Here is a 13,380-nt window from a genome sequence, read left to right on the forward strand (position 1 = left end):
GGGTCACATAATTTCTTTCAACAAATCTCTAACTAGCAAGGAAAGCCTTTCTGTTGCAATTTTTTGGTTTGTCTATCACTAAATCATAGCAGCTTCCAATAAAGGTCAGAGTAGGGATATGCTGGGAACCTCTGACCAGGCAGCCTTTCATAACCACATCTTCCTACTTTTTTGTCCCTTGTATTATTAATTACATATTAAATCTGTCCTTACTTATTTTAGTACCAAGGATCACATGATGCTTTAACACCACCAGAGATGCTGTAGCCTGAAAGTCTGACCATCTGACAGCACATGATGGCAAGCATCCCCTATGGGAAGGAATGGGTCTATGGCAGGGTCAACAAATTTATATGGCAATGAGCAGTTAAAATTTACATTTTTCTATGTATTTAAATGGCTTTGTTCGAATTAATGACTTCTAGCTTCCAGTGTTTGAGAGCTGCACATTAGTTTTGGTAGTGGTGTGCTTGTGGAGCTGCAAAAGCACAGGAGCACTCAGATCTATTAATTCCATTTATGCATATTTTTATATATGTTTAAAATATATATATGTGTGTGTGTGTATGTGCACAGCTTTCTATACCAATTTTCATTATTCTATTTTTTCCCTATATTTCTATGAGTATAGTTTGCTCATCTAAGGAAAAAAATTGAAATCACATGGTTTAACTAAGAAAGGTAGATATTTTCACCAACAGTCTGTATATCTGGGTGTGCTATACTAACAGTAATATATGTTTCCAACAAGCAGTAAGTGTCCCCATTCACTCCAGGTTCAGTATTTCCATGGTGCTGTCCACCCTGTACAATATTTGTGCATGGTTTGTGTTCTAGTGCCTCTACATGCTCAGCCAAGGATGTATCATTATACTTCTAGCAATTAGATTTGACTTTAAATCAGCAAAACGGAGATTTCTCCCAATCCCATTTACAATATTCTTGGGGAAAATAGGTATGCTTTCCCATCTCAGCCTCCCTTATGCTCCATTATTATATAAAATGGGCACGAGAAGCTATGCATAACTGTAAAATGATTATGATTTATCTGGGTATTTTGTTCCTTTAATATATTATGCCAATTGTCCTAATTTAATGAAGTAATTCTGTTAATTTAACTTTGGGGTTAATCTTGCTTTAAGAACACTTTTTGCTGAACAGCAAGAAGGCACTCAGTTGACACATTTTCTTTCTTTTTTAGACCTGAATGTAACCTTTTTAAAAAAAACAACAAAAGTTTCTAGTATATCATGTGATCAATAGATACAAGTACCTTCATTTTTTAAATTAGTCTAAGGCTATTTTCCTTTTACTGTTGTATAAACAGGGAATTGAAGGGTAAAATAGTTAAAACTTAATGCTATAGTGCTAATGTGGCTTTTAAATCACGTCAGCAGCAATCACTGCATTATAATTAACAATTTATTGAACCAGCAATAAAATGAACATCACATTACTTCTTAAAGCAGCAGAATAAAATGGCTAATAAATAGCATAAGCCAGACAAATTGCAGAGTAATAGAAATTTTCTTAAGATTTATAGTGTGCAGAAAGATGGATGTGCTATTAGTAGGAGCTCCAATACTTGACAAAATTCTTTTGCAAAGACATAGTTACCATGCATGTCAGAGTTCACAAGTCTAAGTGGTTTATCCAAATTTCAACTCACTGCTATTACAGTGGAAAATACTCATTACAAGGTTTTGTAACTGCAAGCAATGTGTACATTTGCCAACATTCAAACTGCTACTGCCAAAAAGATACTAAAATATTTTCTAAACTGTCAAATAACAAGTCTGCTAGCTTAATCTGAGTCTATTTTATACTTCACAGGCGGTAAAAACTCCTGGGCCCGATCCTGAGGTCTTCACTCAGGCAAAACTTTCCTTGGCATCAACAGTTAAAAGTTACCAGGAGCTTCTGCCTATCAGAACGGCTGGATTGGGCCCGACGTTACAAGGAAAATTCATTAGGGAGGAAACACAGATTCAGTGAAGCTGGAAGCTCAGCTAAGTACCTCATCTCTATCAGGGCTGAGGTTACTGACAACAAAACCGTGTTGTGTTTTAAATGTTCCTGCTGTTAAGTTGTGTTGTGATTCGTCATGTCAAAGTGTCTCTCTTATGTTCTTATTTCAACATAACAGATGCAGTTTTACATGACATGTCACAACATGGAGCATCAACTGGAAAGAGTCTAAGAGCTCTTTTCTTCCCCCCCCCCCCGCTTTGGGGGAAAAAAAAAAAAAACAACAAAAAAAAACCAAAACCAAACCACAAACCAAACCACTCTGCTTTTCACTGAAATGTATGGCAAGGGAACTTGCCATGCAAATTTTGTGAGCAGACAGTACATTTAGACACTGCTGTAAGGAAAGGACTTCCAACCTTCAGTTTTAAATTGAAATATATCCATCAACTAGCTCATGTTCAAATTTTAAATTTATTTTACATACAAATTTTAATACGAAATCTGGAGTTAATCTCTGCAGTAATTAGCTGCTAAGACAAGAGACACTGATAAGAACATGCATGACTATAACAATGCATTTCTCTTTGAATCTTGAAGATAAATTACAATTAACTTACTGGTTAAAGGTATTGTTGATTACGTGATGAGATTACTATTCTACCATTCGCCAAAAAAGCAGTTCTCCTAATGACGATGCATTTCCAACAGAGTATTGTACTGAGGAGTGTCTTCAACCCATTCTGCTGGAGACCATGGGTTGAAGTTGAATGGACACCATGAACACACACTCACATGCACAGGAGGAAATTACTGGCTATGATCACTCTACAGTCATGGTGCCCATATACATTGGATACACTAAAACAATAATAAAAAAAGCTGGACCAACACAGCTGTCTGATTAAATAGGTAAGCATCGGTCTAGCTGCACTGAAGTCATTATTTACACTAACTGAGCCTCGGGAGTTTGGTCTCCAGAGACTAAGCAGGATTTTACTAAGCCTACATTCAAACAGAGCCATGAATAGAAGGAGGTATTTTTGCCTTTATTAATTAACTCCCCTAACAGGGAGCCTCCAAAGAAACAACAGCAATTGCCTCCTTGAGACCTGTAAACTTTTGTCTGTCCCCCATCCCTGCTGAGCATGTTCAACAGCTGCATTTCTAGTTCATCCCACAACCGGATCTTTGGTAGTTGAAGCACATCACTTGAACAGCAGCAACCACATCTCTCACCTGAAGATCTAGAGGAACTCAAATGAATCTGAAAATGCCAAAGATGTAGATGCAGCCTCAGGTACCAACAGGAATAATGATCATTAAACCGATACCAAACATGCTGGTGTTTAGTTCATTTGACAAAACGCCACCGCACATAATTCAGTATGTCACGTTAATATTTGTAATTTCTGCAGTGTAGTGGGGTACAGTTCTTCCTTAAAAAGAGAAGAATGTATTGCCAACCCCAACTGAAAGTTCATATATTGCAGAGCACTTCATTCACCCTGAAAATCAGACAAGGTACAGAGAGGCAGAACCCCCTCTGGCAGTAGACAGGAATAAACCAAAGCCATGGGGATGTTTTTTTCCCTAACATTAGTTCAGCTGTAATTCATTGCTGGCAGCAGCTCTTTTCATTTGCACAAAGATACAAATTCTTCTATATCAGCTAAAAGAGCTACCAAAGCATTCAAAGATCTATTGAACTTTAAAAAAATGCTTCGTTAAGAAGGTATTTAAATTGTATGCCCTTCCCTTGTTTATATTTAAAGGATTTGCGATCAAGGTACATTTCATGAAACTGGGAATAACAATGGTATAACGAATTAAAAATATTTCAAAAGAAGGTCTGTTCTCCTAATATTTTGAGGGTAACTGTTATTAAGATCTACTGAGAAACTCGCACAAGTCTTTCATGCCATGTCTAAACCACGCTCTCTAGTCGATTAGGTGTGTTATTGAGTAAGCCTCTAGGCTTTGGATGGTTGCCCAACTTGAATTTAAGAAACTGTGGCTGTTTACCACAAAAATAAATACTATCATTTAGTGTGAAAGGAAGGGAGGAGTGATACAAGGAATCTCAAAAAAAGTAAAAAATAAAAATATGTCATAAAAAACCTAAAAATTCCATAATTCCAACTTATGAAATCAGTGTCTGTGTTTCATACCATGCTGAAGATATGGCTTGGCAGACCAAAGTTACTTTTTGCTGTATAGGTCTTAAAATGAACAAACATCCCAAAAAAGATGTCTGATGCAGTTTTGCTAAAGATGGGCACCTTCAGGTCAGTCAAGTTAGCTGGAAAGTCATGCATATGAAAACAGATCTCTCTGAAATTCCAGTACTGCCTACCGTTAGCTGTACCAAACGTAGCAAAACGTCAAGGTATCTCAGCATGGGAAATGTAGATCTGCATAGAAATTAATTAATTCCTTACATCAGCTGAACCACACCAAGCTCTGCACTATACTCAGCTTGGTTCAGGTTTTAATAAACTACTCACAACAGCTCAGCCTTCCCTGAGCTTAAACAAAATTTTAGAGCTTTTAGGTCTGGAGGAGTATCATTTGTATATGTGTATACACACAGACACACACACTTATTTTTTTGAGATATTTCTAGATAAAGAAAAACCGGTAGTACATGAAGTGTAAATACTAATTGACACAGATAACTGCATAGTCTCATCTCTGATCTATGTACATTCTCATCACTGTTACAGCTCCTTTGCTGGCTATGCTGCCAACACCCAGCTAAATCCATAGGTAGTGCCTGGTTTATGCCTTCAAACCGGGGAGGAAAAAAAAAAAAACCAATAACAAGAAAAGGTGGGGTGGGATATGCTTAATTAAAAATAAAAAGTTTTGCTATCTGTATCTCCCATAAATATGTGCAGATACCTACACTATTATACATTACATCTAAAGAACATTGTCAGGTTCTCATTTTAACAGGTCTAAGTGGCAGGTGAGAAGGAACAGGACAATCGTGACCTGCTGTGTAAAGAACAAGATGCCTCAGTTCACCTCTAAAGTTACCTCTGGGACTGTGATGTGCTCCTGACCTTGTACAGCAAGGAGCAAAGCAAAGGACAGTGGGGAAGTTGTTTTTCCTGATTAGCTCTGCAACTACAAAGGTGAACTAAGAACTCTGGGTCCACAAAAGTCATCCAAAAGAGAGAAGGGGACAAATGTTGCTGCAAGTTGACAACCACCTGATCGCAGGTGGGCATAAGACTTCTACACGAACCATGGATGTACTTGGATCATTTGATTGCTGTCTATGCATGTAGATCATAATGTACAGAAACTATTCTAATTAAACCATTCTTTTAATCAAAGTCTGTTTGGAATCAGTGTATTCACCTGAACCTATATGCTCTGTTTCTTTGAAATGTGGATCGCTGCATGCAGCCAGAGCTGCGGAGGTGTCTGTATCGGCATGCAGCAGGGTAGAGCCTAAAAGTTACAGGGGGCTCCCCAGCGAGGTTTGCTTTTGGGGTTTTTTTTGTTGGTTGCTTTCCCTCCAAAAAAAAAAACTTGCATATACAGGCAGTAGACAGGGCTCAAGGGTGACAAAGCTCAATATCCATGAATTAGATCTTCTTTCTTCATTCTGAACCTTTAAAATACATTCAAGTCACATTTCCAGATTTTGGTTGGAAGCTTCCTCTTTTACATTAGTCATAATGAATATATATGTTCATTGAATCGTTCTGAAATTAAGAGATGCCAAACATCAGAAGACTTGCAGTATAATCAGGAGAATCATAGAATGCTTTGGGATGGAAGGGACCTTTAAAGGCCATCTAGTCCATTCCCCCTGCAATGGGCAGGGACATCTACAACCAGACCGGTTTGCTCAGAGCCCCATCCAGCCTGGCCTTGAATGTTTCCAAGGATGGGGCATCTACCACCTGTCTGGGCAACCCCTTCCAGTGTTTCACTACCCTCACTGTAAAAAATTTCTTCCTTATATCCAGTCTGAATCTACCCTCTTTTAGTTTAAAACCTTCTGGGCTGTGAGAGCACATTGCCGGCTCATGTCCAGCGTTTCATCTATCAGTACCCCTAAGTCCTTCTCAGCAGGGCTGCACACAATCCTTTCATCCCCCAGCCTGTACTGATACTGGGGATTGCCCCGACCCAAGTGCAGGACCCTGCACTTGGCCCTGTTGAACCTCATAAGGTTCACACAGGCCCACCTCTCCAGCCTGTCCAGATCCCTCTGGATGGCATCCCTTCCCTCAGGTGTGTTGACTACACCACTCAGCTTGGTGTCATCTGCAAAGGAGAGGCTAACAATGTTTTCCCAAACTTATTTCCTAAACAGAAAAAGCAGCATCCTTTGGGTTAAGGAAAAGACAATAAATAAAAGCCCCAGTGGTGCATCGAAACACCAGTGCAATTCTCCTGCATTTGTGCAGACAGTGGAAAAATACATATAACTATCTAGAATTTCATAGCAAACTGGATCTGACTTCCTTTCAGGCTCTCCATTACTACATGGGCAATTTCTTTAACATATTTTTGTTGGTAAACTAGAAAGCAACCTGAATTAAAGCATGCCCAGGAATATGCCAAGTCTGTTTATCAATGGAACAGATTCCATTTTCAGAAGACAGAATTAGAAATACTTAGGTACTTGTATAAATAAATGTGAACGTGGATCACCTTCTTTGTTGGGGTTTGTTTTGTTTTTTATTAGAAGAATATGTTCTATGTGGAAAAAACTATAGCCTAACAAGTTGGCAGACAGATATTGGAGGCACGAAAAGGTACAGTAAAGAACTGTATTTTAGATCATAGCTAGGAAGCCAAAAGAAATGAAGCAAAATGAGAGTTTTGTGTGAGCTTATACTAAAGAATTTTGTTATCCTGTGATATGTTCTATAAAACTCTAACAAACTGTACAAACTAATAGCAACACTTCTAGTGTCACAAGTGGCTTATAACAATATTAAAGTGTTTACAGCCATGGCCCTCAGTGGCTGACATTCATGCACAGAGCTGTCTCTTTGGCCACTGCAGTATTTATTTTTTGAGCCATTGTAGATGGTTACGGGCTGGCTGTGTAGTAAAACCAAAGGAAATATAGAACTTTTGTGTCTGGCTTTTACATAGCTCATTGTTGCCACAACTGCATGGATGGGCATCACAAACCGCGGAGAAACAGCACATGTTTTCCAAAGACTCCAAACTCCCCTAGGATCAATTGGACTTTGTTGGTTAGCTCTAGAAAGCAGAGTCGATGCAAAATAATTTCCACAAGAGAACACCTTGCAATTTCGCTTACAGAGAGCATCTCTGGTACCACATTAGCATAGCCAGAAAGACCTCTGAGTACAGACTCTCAAGCTAAATGACTATACAGAGCATCATTTCTCCAAAGCATAGAATAACAAATACCAAAGATATCTTTAAATTGTCTTACAAAGTACGCAAATCAAAGACATACCAAAGGAGTACACTGGGGAGATGAAAGTATAAGCCTCAACTGAGGGTTTTCTAATACCCGCTGTGGTACCACAACCAGTGTAATACGGGGTGGGGGGGGGGGGGGGGGGGGGAAGTGTTGAACATTTCTTATTTTGGATCCTAAAGAGCTACGATTTCTTACCTGGTAAAGTCAAAGGCTCTATCAAAGATGCAATTTCTAGTGAAACGAAGTCAGACTAGAATCTCCAAATTCAGCATGGAAGTGCTTAATTTGCTATAACTTAGCTTTCTGTTTGAAACAGCACAGCATACCTACTAAAGGGGCATTCAGGGGACATTTTATAACAAAAAAAAAAAACTATTGGGTAAGTGGCTTATAAAGTCTAAGTCCCCTGTTGATCTTACTCCAGCTGAAAATAAATAACTGGGGGGGGCGGGGAGGGGGGAGGAGGGAGGAAGACAATCCAGCAAAAATGTTTATTAAAAAAAGAACTTTGAGTTAAGAAAGCAAATTTTTTATAAGATATGAGTTCACCAAGGCTTTGAAAGAGGGAGGGGATTTTTTTAAGATGATCAAGTGATAGATGGTCTTAGTAAGAAGTTTCATTAAATTGTATTAACTCTGCTCAAATCATTTTAAAAACTTAACCAGGGCTCTCACATTTTTGCAGCTTAGACAAGTCAGCTATTTCTGATGTTAGCAAATTTTCCTTCTGCTGCCATCTTGTGCCTCAGACTCTCAGCTGACTCTAATAGAAAAGAAAAAAAAAGAAAAAAGAAAAAAGAAAAACCCCACCTTATATATCTCTCACCCTCAGAGCTCTAAAAATACCCTTCAAAATATAAGCAGGGCATACAGGGTAGAAAAAAAAAGTTTGCCAGTGCCTATAGATAGGTTGAAATAACAGTTCAGATACTCATGAATCAAGTCAATGTTACGAGAAGGGGGAGGTTAATCTAAAATAGCATCACACTTTTGTTGTCATCTTGCAATGTTTTCATTTTTTAGATGCTTTTATTGCTAATAAAATTCAGTCTGCCAGAACCACAGAAAAGAGCGGTGCCCCAGGAGGAGGCAGCAGGAGACGTGTCCCCATCCACTGCCCCATCTCAAGTCAACAGAGTTCAGTTCACAAGTGAAGTTCAGCAAAGCTCTGCTGTTATTTAGCGGCTTTTATTTTCATTTCGGTGTTTATCCATAGCCAACTAGATTCAAAAGTTGTTTCAATTATGTTTTTCCCTTGACACTTACCTTGGCTTTCCAATTCCTATATTTTAATAAGTCATATCAGCTATTTCACTACCTCCTTATCTATGTTTCCAAAAGGAAACTATTCAACTTAAACTACTGAAAACAAAATTGCATCACTGAATTCACCTAATGCATTTAAATAGTGGCTATAGTAATATTTAATAGATAGAGCTATTTAGCTACTTTGAATACATTTCATATTTCATGGATAATAATTTGTCTGACCAAGGCCCCCAAGGCTTTGCACAAGGACTAGTGCTCCATTATATTGGGTGCCATAGATATACAGTGTAAAATACAGTCCCTATTTCAAAATACAAGAGAGGGTTATGCACAGCTGGATGCGAGCCAGTAAACTATACTGAGCCATCAGTAGTGCACATGCGACTGACTTAACCTTTATTAAATTTCCCTAGCCCTTTCAGAAAGGTAGGAAAAGGACTGTTTTAAGAAAGAATTTGAAGGAAAATACCGAGGTAAATCACAAAGTTAAGGGATGCTACTCCCAAGCATGATAGGACATAAGCAGCACTAGTTAATTTATTACGTAGAGAAACAACATCAGGCTTTGTGTTCCCATGCTTTAGATCAATAAAAACCAAGCTGTCCTATTTGGAGAACAGTAACAAAAATGTGACCAGAGTGCTATAACACAGCATTAATGATCAGCCTGACTAGCTGCAGTAGTACAAGTAAAAGGAAAGATGGCTCCACAGCATTATTGCCTCTTCCTCCTCCTACCTGTCTCCTGTGATATTACCCTTTTCTTTCCCTGTCTTGGCAGAAATGATATAAAATTATATCTCTTATGAAAGAAACTTTTTTTTTTTTCTAGCTAAACTACAGGAATTTAATCTTGCTCTCTGCACTCCATCGGTGTGCCAAAAATTCCAGGCAGCTTCCTTTTTCTGCTTAAGTTCCCCCTTTAAAGAACAGGCACACGCACGCGCCTCACTGTCCACCTTGCATAACTTCCTCACCCCAAAAAACTAAAAATCTCCCAAATGCTCCATGCTCAGAACCTAGGCCAGATGATTTTTGAAAGCCCGCAAGGATGGATAACCTCTGAGAAGAGCCTCCATGCACTTGATGCCACCATCCAGGTGGTGGCAACACGTGCAGAATTGCATGGGCTCCGGCAGCAGCCCTGGAGGAGCACTGCTAAGTCCTTGGCTGCGGGTTACACCTTGAACAGCCAGCTGCTATGATTTTTGCTCAGCAATTCAGCCAGTTTCCTATCCACCTGGCAGGCTACCCACCCAAGCTAGCTTTAATGTCCCGCTTTCCCACCTCTAGGTTGCCAGAAAGCTGGCCTATGGGTTTTGGAGTTGTTCAAAACAGTTGTGCAGAATCTGAAGTACATACTCAGCCCTTGCTATGTAAAGGGTGTACAAGCTTCCACAACCCTTCCCTGTGCTCCTGATTAATGCCAGGAAATAAAGATGATTTTTCTAGCAATACATATACTTACATATCATGTTTAATGTCTAACAGGAGATACTCTAAGAAAAATTAAGTAAAAAAAAGATGCTACAAGATTCCCTCATTTCCAAATGAAATTTGGAAAGAAATGCACAAAGTGGACACAGAGCTACAAAGTTTTCCCAGACCCATTTCTACTAAAAAGGAACGGGAAAGGATAACATTCTCCCCTCTACTCCTATTGCTTATCATCTCTGACCTTCATAGCACTGACTTTTGGTACAGAATAAAGCTAAATCAAAGGAGTTAAGAAATAAACTCTTTCGTAGACTGTACAGACGCCTGGAGCACTACCCTTCCTGAACCAGATTTTACTCCACCGTAAATTCGCAACATTTACACTTGCTTGAAAAGCCAGCAAGCTGACAGAAATAGCTTGATATTTACTAACATAAACCAGTTTATTAGGAATATAAAGAATTTGTATTGGTTCTGGGCCCCAGTTATTGTACAATAATATCAGACCGCTAAATCTAATCCGTAGTTCACACCCGAGAAGCGTAAGGCAAGATGTCTTGTTCTAGCCAAGCATGAATAAAGTCACTGGGGAAACATACCCAAACCAACAGAACTTCAAATCATTTTCCCGATTGCCTATACGCACATATGACACAAAAGGAAAAAAATTGCCTTGGATTGGCAATATTATTACTTATATTAATTTAAACTATTGAACAACACATCTAGTGTCAAAAGCATGAAATGTGCTGTTTACTTCTCATAGGATTTCACAGGAGGTTATACTGGAAAAGTGACTTGCAAAGCATGGTGAGTTTTCATTTAGGCAACTTCAATTCAGATAACTGCATCAGGAAAGCATTACGCACAGTGAAATGGACTACAACACACATAAAGAATTTGGCAAAGTTATTCACAGTACATAAGAAGAACCTAGATTTCATAAGCGACAAAAGGAATGGCAAGCACCCATACCCATTCAGCACTGCAGGTGCAGAACATCCTCAAAATTCCAGAAAAAAAGAAAAGGAAGAAAAAAATATTTTTTTTAAAAAAAAGCAACGTTATCCTCATTTATGATCCTGATTACACCTACCTCTGTGGTACATAAAAGAGGACATATCATTAAATCCAACCCAGAGAGCATACTAATCCCATGCCTTAATGCAGAAAAAACACCATGGGTAAAGTGGCTATCTTAAAAGCAATAGCACAAATGCCTTCCTGGCAGGACTCGTTTAGCTCAGCAGGTGAAACCAATACTGCTTCCAGGTGGTGGTAGTGGTGGTGGTGCCTTCTCAGTGCGTGAATAAAGGATGACAGGGAAAAAAATTGGCTTAAACAATAAAGAGATGGGGGATCAGAAATCCACAATGTTTCAGAAATTTTTGTTAATGATATTTCACAATAAGGCCAGATGTTGTTCACCCTTATCAAAGAATCCAGGCCAGTAGCTACATCTTGGATTCAGGATTTTCATCTGTTCTAATTAACTGTCTGCATGACTTTCTGTTTACTGGGTGTACTACATTGAGAGCTGACTTTTTTTTTTAAAGGAAGGAAGCATCAGCTCTTGGAGATGGACAATTCCTGCAATGGTTTCATATTTACAGCCCATACAAAGGTCAGCAAGCTGGGAACCACCAACTAAACTGGTCCTCTGCACTTGTTCACAGTGTTCCCGTGGTAGGGACAGCTTTATGGAAGCAAAGGAAGGAGTTGATGTGTGTTCCTCAAAGGCAGAGATGGGTAATTCCCTTCCTATGGCCTTCACCCACCACAGGGAAATAGAGGGAGTTTTTTTCCTTTAAGATATATAGAAACGTGGGAGTGAGAAGTCATTCAGAGAGCACATGTGGCTTCCAGGTGAACTGCAGAGCCCTCCTAAAACCACCTTCAAATGAAACAACTTTTCACGTAGAACCAGAAGACTTATAGCATGCTAAATGTCACAATTTCTTCAGATGGACAGAGCTGTGGCGCACAAGCAGCATGGCAATTTGGGGATAACTATGGCATCTTCTGAACCACAGCCAAACCTACACACCCAGCAGGTCGGCGGGTACGGGTGTGCATGGCGGGGATGGGGTCCAGCATGAGGCTGGCCTATGAGCTATGAAGATAAACGTCCTGAGTCAGCTGCCACTAAATAAAGATGGGACTCCACTGATTTAAGTGGACATAGGACTGGAAGCTATGGCACTTCATGTCCAGACATGGCTTTGGCACAGTCCAGAAAGGCTTCAGGGTCTGCACTACAGGCACCTCCACCGGCTCCTCCCACGGAGCTGCAGCATCCGACAAGGCCATCCATCCTGCAATGCATTAGGGAACAAACTGATACTTCGGGAGGGTATCTGTGAGCATTTTAATTCTGTTAAGACCAAAATAATGATAAACAAGGATAATAGTCACAAAAAATTCCCCTTCCCAAAAGAGTCCTAGAAATCCTAATTTACTGACTGGTAGCTAGTTTCACTAAATAGAAATACAGTAATTTAATAATCTTAGCATAGCAGTTTTCAGTAAGGAAAATTAACTAATTCATTATCACTTATAATTTGCTGAGGCATAGCTGCCATATTTGTAAAATCAGCAGGTTCAGAAAAAAGCAAGTTTTTAATGAATGTTCTTTTTTTTTTCCTTCCTAGATACATAAATGATACAATTACTTAGCTCCCTCTAGTGCCAATTTCTAAAATAAATTTCCCACTAATGACTGTATTCACCAATGTAATCATAGGAGCAAATTAAAAATTCACTTGGCAATAATTAACTAGTGAACTCTCAAAGGATTTAGTAAATTGCCATAAACTAAAGCAGAATTCAACTAGTGTCACACTTACAAAGAAAGGTCAAATGTAGGCTTTTTGCAATAACAAAAATATGACATCAATGTTCAGACATTGTGTAGTTTGAACAATCGAGGCACACATGCCAATAAAGAATAGCAGTCAGGGAGCAGTCACAGCAAATGCAGTAGCTCTATCATTCCTCTGACATTTCCAATGCCATTATTAAAGTTGCATTCATTTTTTTTCATTTGCAGTCTCCTTTTCTAAGGCTCAGTAATTTGGCTTGTGAAAGATACTCCAGGTTGAAATAGGACACAAACCTAAAAATATATTCTTTTTTTTTTTTAATCTTAAATAGTAAAAAAAAAAAAAAAAAGCTCTCTTTTTTTTGTTCTGGATTTTAAGAATGGGCACAAAACAGTATCATACACAGATGCCCTCATCTTAGATTCTTCCCTTGGTGTCTTCTTTCGGCCAGAGAAG

General features: G+C 39.0%; 1 long non-coding RNA gene across 1 annotated transcript in view; it reads right to left on the reverse strand.

Annotated features, from left to right (window-relative positions):
• LOC148052399 (uncharacterized) overlaps nucleotides 1-11,254 on the reverse strand; it is a 48,274-nt gene extending 37,020 nt beyond the window's left edge. The window contains exon 1 of the long non-coding RNA XR_015699065.1: nucleotides 11,199-11,254. This is a non-coding gene — a long non-coding RNA (uncharacterized LOC148052399). The remainder of the gene's footprint in view (nucleotides 1-11,198) is intronic.
• Nucleotides 11,255-13,380: the final 2,126 nt, after the last annotated feature.

This window comes from Nipponia nippon, unplaced genomic scaffold, assembly GCF_047370975.1.
Source record: "Nipponia nippon isolate SJK-2023a ecotype South Korea unplaced genomic scaffold, ASM4737097v1 scaffold_5, whole genome shotgun sequence".
Taxonomy (NCBI): Eukaryota; Metazoa; Chordata; class Aves; order Pelecaniformes; family Threskiornithidae; genus Nipponia; species Nipponia nippon.